General features: G+C 34.0%; 1 long non-coding RNA gene across 1 annotated transcript in view; it reads left to right on the top strand.

Annotated features, from left to right (window-relative positions):
* Nucleotides 1-11,315: 11,315 nt before the first annotated feature.
* Nucleotides 11,316-13,628, top strand: part of LOC117119534 — a 4,538-nt gene continuing 2,225 nt past the window's right edge. The window contains exon 1 of the long non-coding RNA XR_004447203.1: nt 11,316-11,371. This is a non-coding gene — a long non-coding RNA (uncharacterized LOC117119534). The remainder of the gene's footprint in view (nt 11,372-13,628) is intronic.

Below are 13,628 nucleotides of genomic sequence, written 5' to 3' on the forward strand. Positions count from 1 at the left end.
TAGACCAGCAATGCGGCACCTTTCTAGACCTTTTGCAATATACTTGTGGATTACACCGGGGTATTCTCGGGTGCTTTTATGGTTCTGAGATACCCCTGGAGGTGGGAGTAATGTGCAGCCGAGGTTGAATCCAAATCGAAAATCTTTAACATGTTCAGTAGTCGTTTAGTCGGCAGGAGTTAGAGTGTAGGGAGTGGCTCCTTTGTTTGAGTTGTTGACACTGAGGTTCTTAGTTGTGGATTTGTTGTTATTTCCTTGGGTGGGAAGCGTGCTGCGGCGTCGTTTGAAGCATCGTAGCTTTGGGTGGTTAGCCCGGCAGAGTTGACACACGTGACTGTAGGGGCATGGGGATGATGTACATGAGATGGCGCTGTTGAAATCGAAGCAGAAGCAGAGAAGACGAAAACAAAAATTGTTTGTCTTTTATGTTGATTTGGATATGGTAGCTTTCCATTTCAGATCATCAACCCATTTATTCCACGGTAGCACCATAGACTTACGTCACATTCTAAAGGACTCGTCATACGTCCGCCACGCGCCTTCTTGGACATCGAGTATGTAGCTATGGTATTTGAGCAGATGTGGTGCTTGGTCTGGGGTTTTCTCGATAAGTACAGAAGAGAATTTGTTAAACGAAACCACCCACTGAAGAATTGTTAACGACTGTTTATGGGAGTTGCTTTGCTGAATGTTGATATTGCCTGGCGTAATATTCGCAACTCAGGGATCTTCTTTAAATGATGGTAGGAGTGTTTTGAAATCTACATATTCGTTTTGCCAAATTTAGTTTTTAATTTTTGGTGGCACCATTTTTGCTAACGGAATACAGTCGGTTAATTCGATCTGTGGGGAAGGGTTTGGGTTTTTTGTGTGTGTTGACTATGTTGGACAGCATGTCGTCCACTGCGGTACCTTGATCGAGCGCTGTGGGGACTAACGGGTCCAGGGCAACACAGGTTCTGGGTTGTGATACCAATGGAGTGACTAAGCTGGCACCCGGCATATTAGTAGAAGACTGCTGTTTTCTTATAATGGCCTCGTAGTTTGTCGTAGTCAATTTCAATGATGGCTGGTGGTTGAGCAGACGTGGTTGGTGGTGGACGGGTGACCGTCGATTGCGTTGTTGCGCTAAGCCTCAGAGCTTTAACTCGCAGCAACACATTCAATATTTATCCATCGTTATATCTCATAGCGCTGGGTTGAAGTTATGGAAAGTGGGTTGCACAGAAATTATAGTGCCAAACATGAAACTTACTTTCGAGTGCCGTAATTTGTGGCACTGAGAAAAATTGTATTAAAAGAATTTTTAGTGCGAAGCCTAATTTAACACTCAAGCTCCGTTACTTGTAGCACTGTGTCAGAGTTCTAAAGGACGCTGAGTTTTAGGGCAACACTTGCAATATGATTTTAACACTAAAGCGCGGGACTCGTAGCGCTGAGTAAAGGTATCTAAGGACGCTAAATTTGTAGCGCACATGAACACCGAAATAAACACTCAGAGCGCTTTACTCGTAGCGTTGACTGAATGAATCCAAGAGCACTGAAATTGAGGAGCTACACTTGGAAACTAATACTTATTATACTCTAAAGTGCTGTACTCGTAGCGCTGAGTAAAACATATTGAAGGCGCCGAACTTGTAGGCAACACTTGAAAACTCATACCACTACTTTAAAGCGCTGTACTTGTAGCGCCGAGTAAGTATATAACAATGGCGCTAAACTTGTAGCGCAAAACTTGAAAAATTCTTTCAAACTCAGAAGCACTGAACTAGTACCGCTGGGTAATGTAATAACAGCCTGTTATAAATGAACTTGGGCAAATATACCACTGTGTACTGACAAGTTCATACATTAACATAAGAGAAGAGGAGTCAAAGGTTATGTACATCAATGTGTAGCTGTCACTGCGGTTTAGTACATGTTTCCATTACCGGTCTCCTAAATATAGTTTTATATCACACAATATGTTAACGGATCCAATTGTATTCTGTCCATTTTTAATTTTCTTCTTATAATGTCCTGAGTACGGTTACTATTAATTGCTGCTCCCACATTAATATCCATGACCGTACAAACTGGTAGGGTTTTTTTTCCATTATTACAGAGAGGTATACAGTAGCAAAGTGTTAAAATGAGCATGTAGAAATAAAATACTCTCGCCAGAAATGTTTTTCGTATTCCCAAGGCAATAACTTTAGGCATCTTATGAGTACCCCTTCTAACTTTAAGGGTTCTCTACAAGTCAGACTTACGTATGTATTTGAACGTTAAAGACGCTTAAAAGAAAAAGAATTTCCAAGGAGTTATCGGTGCACGGAGCGAGGTAATTTCAATCCGCAACGAGAAAAGGGGTCCGGTTGTCTATCCACACGAGGAAATGCAATAGATTGAAAGTATTACGCCGACCGAGTGACTCCCATTTGGGTGTACCTACGCCCATTGACGCAAAGAGTTTTTTTCCGCTGATGTCGGAAAATTGTATTTTTTTAAGTTTTCGGAAATAGTCAATGAGAGTTTTATACTTCTCGACTACAGAGACACGCGCAAAATGTAACTTAATACCTTCTTTACTTCATGTGTGTGATATTAATCCAAGTGCTAGCAGAGTTAAACTTATGGAATGTGAAAATCGATGTTAACATAGCAAATTTTGGGATGCATTTAGGTACTGAGTCATTTTAAGATGGTCGTTAGTGATTTATAGTAAACAAATATGCATGATTTTGTACCAACATGTAGCACACATTGGTAGCTCAATCACTTAAACTTTGGAAAATTCGAAATTGTTTACGTTATTAGAGGTCAACATGTTATTCGCATTTTACAAACATGCAAATTTCACCATAAACCACCACAGAATTTAATTGTATTTTTTTTTCTCTTTTGTCTGTGGTCGCCCCACTTGTGTTCGTATATTCAGGAAGCTATACAGTATTTCATTATTTTCAATATTGCGTTTTTAAATATCTTTATATATATTTTTTTAGAAACATTTTGTATTCTTTGGAAATTCATGCACTTAAGTCATAGTGTACACTTGCTATACTTTTTTTAGTATTTTTTTTACTTTGTTCATTCATCATAATAAAACATATGTAAATTTATATTTTTGTTTATCTTTGTATTTTTTTCAAGTTATTCGATAGTGTAATTGTGCACTCTATATGCAATACTTCCGCTTAACCTTTTCAAATATTTTCCCTTCAAATTACAATATGGTGACATTGTCTTTACCTAGTTTAACTATTACAATATTTTTTATTTTACAAAGGTCAATTACAAATTCACAGTTGATTAAATCTTGTAACTTCAATAGGAACAACACCCAAGGACATTGTTTCCCAAGTCTAAGTCTGTACTTAAGATTACTTTTTATAGATACAGAATGTAAAAACAGATAGTATTTCATTTGCTCTTTCAACATAGCATCTTTGTAGAATTATTTCTTCAGGTAAATTAAAATTCAATGTTAAATGATCGTGTAAGTAAGATTTTGTATATCAAATTAAAATTTAAATGAGCAATTTTTTCAATGTATCATTGAATACACTTTGTTTTTTCAACACAATGCAGTCAGTTGTGTGATTTTGGTAAAATATACTGGACATTAATTAATAATAGATAAAAATCTTTAACTTTTTTATTTTTGGTATTTTCATTAGTTTCACATGCCTTTTCACAGCCTATTGAACAAATTGGTAATACTATATTGCAATATATATAAGTTTTAATAAAGCAAGTGTTTAAATAATTGTAGTTTCCCAAAAAAGGACAAATTTCTTTTTTGCCGCGTTTTTAACACGTGCTCTAAGTTTGAGACTTCTTTCCATTTGTTTGCAATACAATATAATAATAATAATAATATGATATTGTTCTTATATAGCGCTTCATATATATATATATATATGTATATATATATATATATATATATATATACATGTGTGTGTGTATATATTCCAAAAAACTTCTTGAACGAGTTGTCGCAACCATTACTTTTTTGTTTCCATCACATCCAATCCACACAACTTAGGTTTTATTTTTATTCAGTTTCAAACCTGAAACCTCAAACGATTCAATTTCTTTAATGCAATGAGCTATGCTATTTTCATCGTTTGCGAAAATCACAGTATCATATGCAAGTTGAGCTATTTTAACTGTATTCAGAATATCATCATCATCATCATCGTCGTCGTCGTCGTCATCGTCATCGTCCTCGTCGTCGTCGTCATCATCATCATCATCCTTATTGTATATACAGTAATATGGAATAAGAAAATTAATGTTTAGATGAAAAACATAGGGATAGTGTATATATGTTAGGTCATGTGATAGCCATAAAAACAGAAATTGGAAGTGAGGGTAACATTTGTAGTATTAACTTGTGTTTTTGTGATTAGATTTGTATGACGTTGGTATCAACATTATAGCATATTAGTTAATCTTTTAAATTGTGAAATAAGAAAATACCACAATACCTGACATCACTAGCCAGATCTCCAATATTGATAACCAATAGGATCTCAGCTGGTACCTTTCTTTGATCAAAAGAAAAACTTAAACATTACTGATTGATGGCTATTTATATATGGCGGCCATCTTAGACTCCATTTTAAATTTACTCATATTGATCAGATCACATTTCAATTGCTTCAAATGGTTAATTGACAAATAAAACCTGATATTGATGGAAAAAATTATAATTACAGTACACATTGTAGCCGTTTTATGACATAGGCGCTATTTTTGCGGTCATCATGAAAAAAAAGAACACTTTTCGGTTATTTGATTTTATGATAACTTCTTTCTCTTATGTAGCATACCCACTACTACCCAAATCTGTTGAAAAACCTTTTGTTGCATTTTTTTGTGGTTAAACCTTATTTCTACAGGCTAAAATGACCATGAATGAATAAACAACATACAGTGCATCCAAATTGTTTCAAATCAGTATCTATATTCCTTGTATGTTGTAGTTTAAATGGGGTGGCACTGTACTGCGGCTGCGGCGGGTCCTAAATTAATGTTTACTATAATTTGCTATTTGCTCTTTGCAGCCGAGTATTGAGTTTGTGCCTCTTTCAGAACGCTCAGCTCCTCGAATAACTCTTTAAAGAGAGTTAGTCGAGTTACGTTGAGTATATGTTGTATGTTGCATTTTGAGTGGGGTGGCACTGCAGTGAGGCAGCCGCGGTCGACAGAGACCCAGCTCAAATGTCCACAGATAATATATTTGAAGACAAATGAAGATTTATTATTATTATTTATCTATTTATTTATTTATTCAATCGTTCGTTCCTTGTTTGTGTGTTGGTCTGTCTGTATGTCTGTCTGTCGGTCGGTCGTGCTGTCTGTCTGCTTGTTTGTTTAATTCATTTTATTTTTGTTATTTATGTTTATTTACTTTCATTTATCTTTACTTATTTTTATTTTGCTTCATTTTTATTTTTTCTATTTATTATATATTTTATTAATTAAATAATAATATCATTATTATTATTTTTATTATTATTATTTTATCCCTTTGTTTTGTTTTTGTTTTTTATCTGAACATTATTTCATATTACTGTGTGTACAATGATTAATAATGATAATATCTATTTACAATTTACAATTTAAAATGAAATTTTGAAATTTATGTGATTGAGCTGCCAATGTGCTACATGTTTGGTACAAGATGCATGCATAAGTGTAGTGAAACAAAAGTTATAAACATAAAAGTTACCCCCACACCAAAAATTGAATTTACAGTAACCATTAACGATCATCATAAAATGACTCAGTATCTGCAATGCACTCCAAAATTATTTATATTAACATCGATTTTCCTATTCTATATATTTTAAAGTTTAACAGTTGAGACAGCCTGCTAGCCCATGGAATGTCAACGTATGCTGTGTTGGTATCTGTGATGTTGTATTGTATATGTATATATCTTCTTCGATATAAAATGTTTGATAGATATAAATTTCTGCAAAACACTTCAAAATAAATAAGAAATTAATACATAGATTAAATACTTTAATTATTAGTTTCGGTAGCTTCTGCTACGTTTTACTATTTTGTAGCAATGAATATAAATGTTTTAACTAAGCCATAATGTATTGCAGTACTATTATCTCTGTCAATCATTTTATATAATATAAAAGAGGATTATGTAGGTGTGGTCTACTACTCAATTATCGATTCCTTTGTACCGGAGTTACTGATGATTGGCAATGGACATTATAATTAGGAAACATGGTGAAAAAACGATACCTATCGACTCTGAATTCCAAATGTTTTTGTGCTTTAGCAACAGCAGAATTTCTTTAAACTGATTACATAATAAATACTCCTAAATATGGTGTGTATATGATGAACTACAACAAGTTAAACAGTAGTGTGCTTACCATCAAGCTATTAATGCTCATTTGAAATTACAAAAATTGTAACAGTCTTATTCTTATCCCTACAGAAATTGAATTTTGTTGATTAGGAATCACTGATCATGAATTACCAGGCCCATAGCCAGGGGGGTTTATGGTTCGGGCGGCTCCCCCCCCCCTTTTTTTTTTCTAGCGAACCCCCCTGTTTTCTAGCGAACCCCCTCGAATTTTTGAATGAGTCCCACTCGGACGCCTGGACGGAATGTCTGTTTTTAACTTACCTAGCATTTAATCAAAATTTAGCACATAATTCATTATTTGGTCACCCGTTTTTAAATTGTAGCCTGCGATACAAGCCCACATTTTATAAAATATCTCAGCTTCAGAAGTTCGGAGATTTAAATTGAACGCAACTCCAGCAAACCATGACTTTACGATGGCAAACATAAGGATGGCAAACATCGATAAAAACCCGGCTGCCGTCTTAACTTTCACTGGCCTTTGGTTGAATGTTTGTAGAAAATGTAACAACCGTTAACGAAACCGGTCACCGTCTACCTAGAGTAAATGGTGCCACCAAACGAAGCTAAAGTTTTGCGACTTAATCCACCAAATACAGATAAAGTTTTGCGACTTAATCACCTGATTGTGGATTGTGTGTTTAGTAGATTTCATCGCCATTCATAGCGCACACTAAACTATGTGCTGCTGGAGCATTTTGGGGATATTGACTCTCCTGTTTTCCATCCCAAACAAAATATTATTAATAAATCAACATCTTAGTCATCATAGCCAGTCACAAAATTAGGCTAGGAAGTTTGTTTTCAACAGCAGACACACACTACAGAACGGAGTGCGTCAAAACGAGTGTTTTTAGTGATAAAGAATCATGAAACGTCGTAGAATAACTGACTTTTTTTGTCCGCTGAAAACGACAGATAGTTCTTTAAGGTGGGTTATTGATTTAAAAATCAATTAGCCTAGCCTAGATGTTGACTAGCTATGTTAGCTCTTCGTTCATTTAGAGACAGAATTATACTCCGACGACAACAAACTAGTGTTACAGGCCTGGCCTAAGTACAGTAGGACGTACTACAGGTACTAGGCCTAGGCTTTTGTTGTAAAAGTTGAAGTGCATGTACAAAATGCGCCATAGGCCTATATTTAAAAAAAAAATTATTATTATTGGTTGGCCGGGGCAGGCAGGCCAGCTTTACCGTCGAATGTCCTTGAATTCGACGATGACGTCAGTGCACGTTTACAAACGTTGATTAGAATGAAAATAGACGCGCTGAATTTTGGGGGTTTTTTTATGAAAGATAGAATTTATCGAACATTTATCTATATAAAAACAAGATTAATATTGTAGAAATTGTATTTCTAAAGATGCATATAATTCATATTTCATTTGGTAGACAATAAATATTCAGGAAGATATACTAAAAACGAGTATTAATTCTAAGATGTGCATCAAATCTCAGCTATTATTAATCAGAATGTATTAAGTTAAAGTCTTAAAATAATAATTTGGAATTAGGCCTAGTATATAACAAATAATTGTATTAAAGTTTAGGTTCTCATGATGTCAGATAACGTAGGCCTACTGAATATGATGCTATATTTTGGGCTCTGACTTAATTTAACGATGGCCCTGTCATCTAGTAGTAATGACAATATTGTGCTTTTTTTAGCCATGTAGTAAAATAGTACTATTATTTTCAGTGTACAAAATGAGAGTCAAGAAGAAGTAGTAGAAGAAGACGAATAGGAAGAGGAAGAGGAGGAAGAAAAAGAATAGCTTTTTTTTTATAATAATAAATGTGTTGAGTATATTGATATTCATTATGCGATGAGGGTTTTTTTTTATATCTTTCGGTGTTACTTAAACATGCCAATTCTCAGAAAATATTTTAAAATTTTATTATATTACTGTACAAACTTTTTATTACATAGATCTGTTTTCACTGCTTTTAAAACATTATATAGACCCATTAAACACAAAAACTGCTATGGCCGACCCCACCATGGCCCTTAGGCATGCCCCTGAACCCCACGCCCAGAGAACCCCCTTGAAATGACCTGTCTACGGGCTTGCTTCTGGTAAAATCTTGTTAAGAGTAGTTGTCTTTTACTTACAACCCTTGATTAGCATCGCTTCCGAAGAAAGAAGTGAAGGTATTGCAAAAGCCCATGTCTATCTGTCTGTCTGTTGGTGTGTCGGGGTGTCTGTTCTGTGTCGGTCTGTGGTTGTTCGTCCTCCTGGGCGCATAACTCAAAAAGAATTTTAGAATGTTTTAAATATTTTCCGGCCCTATATATCACTAAAAAATAAGAGAAATATTTGAACTCCATACATTCGATTAAATGAACACTTAATACATGCACCTTTACCGACTTGTAACATTATACCCCTTAATATAACAGCAACCAGCAGATCGAGTGCATCGACTATTATATTAAGAATATGGTGCAACAAGGCGAGAGTCTGTAATCTCAGAATATCTTGTTATTTATTATTGTTGTTGCTTATATTATTATATACTTACTGTCATTGTGTTTTGCTTTCTTTTCTACTACTTTCCTTTTCGTTTCAACCATTCAGATTCTTTCTTTTTTCCTTTTCTGTTTTTTTTTTTTTTTTTTTTTTTTTTAATATTCATTTTCAAAAGACATGACAAACAAAGATAACAAATCAAAGAAGTACATTACAATATTAAAGTGTAAATAAAGGCAGAAAAAATACATAAAAAAATAAAAACATGACAGAAAAATAGAAAAGAGTCATTCCTTAAAATTGAAAAAAAAAACACTTTCATATTTGACAAGTTAATTTCGACAAAATCAAATAGATACATGTAGCGGTACAAAATATCCTTTAAATTCACACATCTTATATTTTTTTTAAATAACAAAATCAGGAGACTACTGTAAATAATGGTTATAATTATTGCATTCTCAGCACTTTATTTTTTTAACACTGTTTTCTCTTGTAAATATCTTTTCATTAGCATATAAGCCAATGGAGACAGAGAAAAAAAATTTTTTTTTTCTTCTTGCATATCATAAGCCGGAACCATTAGACCTATATCATATGATTTATACATTCCCATTTCTCCTTAAATTTTGATAATTTTTGTTTCCTTTTGTAAATAAGATTTTCTTTTTTATGGAAATACCTAATTTTATTAATAAGTACCTCTAGTAGGTTTAACCTCCATTATTAAGTTCTCTATCTCCTATTGATCCACTGCAGTTTGCTTATCAGCCACTTAAATGTGCTGAGGATGCCGTTCTAACTTTAGTTAACTTGGTTCAAAAACATACTGATAAACTAAATTGTTATGCTAGAGCTACTTTTGTAGATTTTTCATCTGCTTTTAACACGATGCAGCCATATATTTTAATTGAGAAGCTCTATAATCTTGAGGTTAGTCCATATTTAATTTCCTGGATCAGTAACTTTTTATATTTAAAAGAACAACGTGTAAAGGTGTTTAACTGTCTTTCTGATGTTATTACTATTAATGTTGGTTCCCCCCAGGGATGTTGCTTATCCCTACTATTATATGCGTTATACACTAATGATTGTGTTTCTCATACACCAAATACGTATCTACTTAAATACGCTGATGATACCGTAATTGTTGGTCTTGTGCATGGTGACAATGAGAATCCCTATCGGGAAACCATTGAAGGTTTTGTCAATTGGTGTGATACTAATCAATTAACTGTAAATGGCAAGAAAACTAAAGAAGTAATTTTTGACTTCAGGAAATCTGTAAACAGGGTACCTGTTCCAGAAAAAATACATGATGATGAAATTGAAATAGTTACTAGTTATAAGTACCTTGGCATAATAATTGATGATAAGCTTAATTGGGGCAAGCATTGTAAAGGACTTTTTTCCAAAGGACTCACTCGACTTTTCTTCTTAAGAAAACTTAATCTTTTCATGTTGATCTTACGATTTTGAAGCATTTTTATTCATCAGTTGTTCAAAGTGCAATTCTTTTCTGTTCCGTTGTTGTTTTTTTTTTTTTAGTAGCTTAAGGAAATCAGATTTAGGCAAACTTCAAGCATTAACAAACAAGGCTTGTCGTATAATTAAGGAATGCATTTCGATTGATAAGGTTTGTGTTGCAATTATCCTTGATAAGACAAAGAATATTATGACCAATAACAATCACCCTCTATGCCATGAGCATAATTGGTTAAAATCTGGCAAGCATCTGCGCAGCATTCAATGTAGATCTAACCGGAATTTGAATTCGTTCATTCCATTCTCCATCAGATTACATAAGAATAACGGCTAGATATAATCTCTCTATACTCATTACCAGGTATTATCTCTGTATATTTTTACTTTATACTGTTTTGTATATTTCTTCTATTCTTAGTTTTTATTTCTTTGTATTTTTGTATTCCATTGTATTGTGATTGATGCCTTAAATGAGTTTCCGCAAGGACCAAATAAATGTGAATCTGAATCTGAATCTGTAAAAATATAGAATTTGGTAATGAGTAGTATAAGGTTAAATAAAATCTTATTTCTGACACACTGTAAACCAAATAACATGGACCATTTATCTAGGTCAATATTGAGCAATGTTTTTACGTATAACCAAATCTCTCTAACATACCTACAATCCCATAAGAGATGCAAAATATTTTCTTATGTGTTTTGGTTATTTTTTTTCTCTAGTTGCATTATAATAATATTTTATCTTTTAATAATACTGTTTTTTGAACATTTTGTAAATCTGCTCTCAATTCGGTTATGTTTTACTGCTATAAGTTTTAATAATTTAAACAGAATAAATGAATAGAGACAATGTTGATGCGCTATACAAGTACACGACTACTGACAATACATTCATTTAAAAATGCAATGCATAGCTTTGCTTTACATTGTAGCTGTGATTTATTCTATTCTTATTTATTTTCAGGAATTTGGACCATAATAATCTGACTAAATTACCCAAGTTTCCAAAAAAAATCAGATACATGTATGTATATATTATTAATATTGAATACTAAAAAGATGTATTGTGACCTAAAAATGGAAAAAAGACATACAAATAATTTTGAAACTAACTTGCTCATATTGAATTTTTAAAATGTGTACCATAATGATTTTTTTTTATTCTATCATTTTTTACTAATCAATTACAATGATTTCTATGTTTAACCTAATAATTAACAAATATTATTTTTTATGATTTGTTTGGTATTATTTGTGATACAATAATTCTTAAATTATATTCATATTTCATCAGCTATAATAATAGACACGACAAGATATCTTGGAAGCACTTTGTATTACAGATTTTTCGAACCAGATTTGACGTGTACCCTAGTCGGTCCTAATAGATTATCATTAGATATCGCTTGGACGGCAAAGCGTTCGACCTTCACAGGCTTAAGCTGGCACCAGAGACAATCATTTTTTACGGACGACATTGCCCTCATGGCTCACACCTAACATGACCTTCAGCATCTTACATCTTATCTCGTTTTGGTCGCATCATCAATCGTACGAAGACTGAGGTCATGTACCAACCTCTGCCTGGACATGCACATTATAAACCATCAATTACCATAAATGGAGAGAAACATAAAGTTGCTCAGACCGTTACTTACTTAGGAAGCTCTCTATCCAATGATGCAACCATTGGAAAAGCAGTTGCTAGAAGGATCAACAACGCTAGTACAGTTTATGGTCGACTTCTTAATCGTGTCTTAGATGAGTGAGGTCTTAGATCACACACAAGATAACTGTTTACAATGCATATGTCTTAAGTACTCTCTTGTACGGCTGGGAGACTTGGACTACCTATCATTTTCACATAAAATATCTAGAGCGGTTCCATCAGCGAAAATTGCACTCACTAATGGGAATCCGTTGGCAAGATTGCCTTCCAGATGTGGATGTCCTCGACCATATGTAAACTCCATCAGTATAGCTTGCAAGAACATTAAGGCTAAGCTACGCTGGTCTAGACACCTTCTTCGTATGCCTGAACCTACCAAAGTGCGTTATTATTCTGAATTCGTTAGTGGCAAGCGCTCCCATGGTGGCCAAATGAAACACAACAAGGATCACTTAAAGCAGCGACTGAAGCTCTGCAACGCAAACAATCACGCATGGAGACAACAGCACCGGATCGAGAAAATCGGTGATTGCTGAACACACCGGGCAACTGCAACATTTGAGGAATAGTCCGGTGGCTTATGTCATCCCGTGGGAATTTTTTTTTTAAATTATATACTTTGAAGTATGCTGAATCGAATAAAAAGAGTCGTCAATTTGTTTACGCTCATCTTCATATGCAAATTAGCTGAAATATGCAAATTAGGTCTGAAAATGTAGGGTACTTATATCTTGGTAACCACATGTCGTAGAAAGTTGCTTCTTTCTTAAAGTTGTTCAGAACATGCATGTTTTTATTTACCCTAATGAAACATTTTCTTCAAAAATGACCGGAAGTGCCATTTTGCCGACCTTATTAGCATAAATATGCAAATTAGGGGTGGAAATATAGGGAGCTATATCTTGAAAACCACTGGTCGTACAGAGTTGCTTTTTGCAGCAAAATGTTTAAAACATGCATATTTATATTTATTATAATGGACAATTTTATAAAAATGACCGCAAACTGCGTTTTTGACCTTTGACCTCAACTTTGCGTGATTGTAATATCTTGGCAACCACTGGTCGTATAGAGTTGCTTTTTTTAACAAAATATTTACAATATGCACATTTATACTCTAACAGAATAATTTCTCAATATCAACCAGAAACTGTTTTTCAGTAGTTCAGTTCAGTTTTTCAAAGGCGAGTATATTGTGAGCCTATCCACTGCAAGACTCTTAATTAAAAATCAACGTAACCATGGGGACGTGTACTTCTACTGTTATTTTCTCAATGAATAAGGCGTTTACAGTTAAAAGCCCTTGTTTTTTAGCAAAGTATTTTGTGTTTAATTATGTTTCTAAGGTTGAAAAAGTCTTTGTAAAAAATGGCGCAGTTTAGATGCCGGTCGGAAATTTGAGAGCCGGACAGGGATGACCGGCGAGGTGAGAAACCCTGTGATAATTATGAACATTTTAACAGAATATTATGTTACAAAAAGATGTTAAAGAGGTTGCCTGTCGGGACGCACCCTATTTATTTTTGGTTGCCCGACGCAGATATTTGGTTGCTCTGGGACGTCGGACAGGCGATTCTGCGAGCCCTGATTAATTTGTTAGCCTTGACGATTG

This window comes from Anneissia japonica, unplaced genomic scaffold (assembly GCF_011630105.1).
Source record: "Anneissia japonica isolate Jap-2015-1 unplaced genomic scaffold, ASM1163010v1 scaffold287892_len502923_cov169, whole genome shotgun sequence".
Classification (NCBI taxonomy): Eukaryota; Metazoa; Echinodermata; class Crinoidea; order Comatulida; family Comatulidae; genus Anneissia; species Anneissia japonica.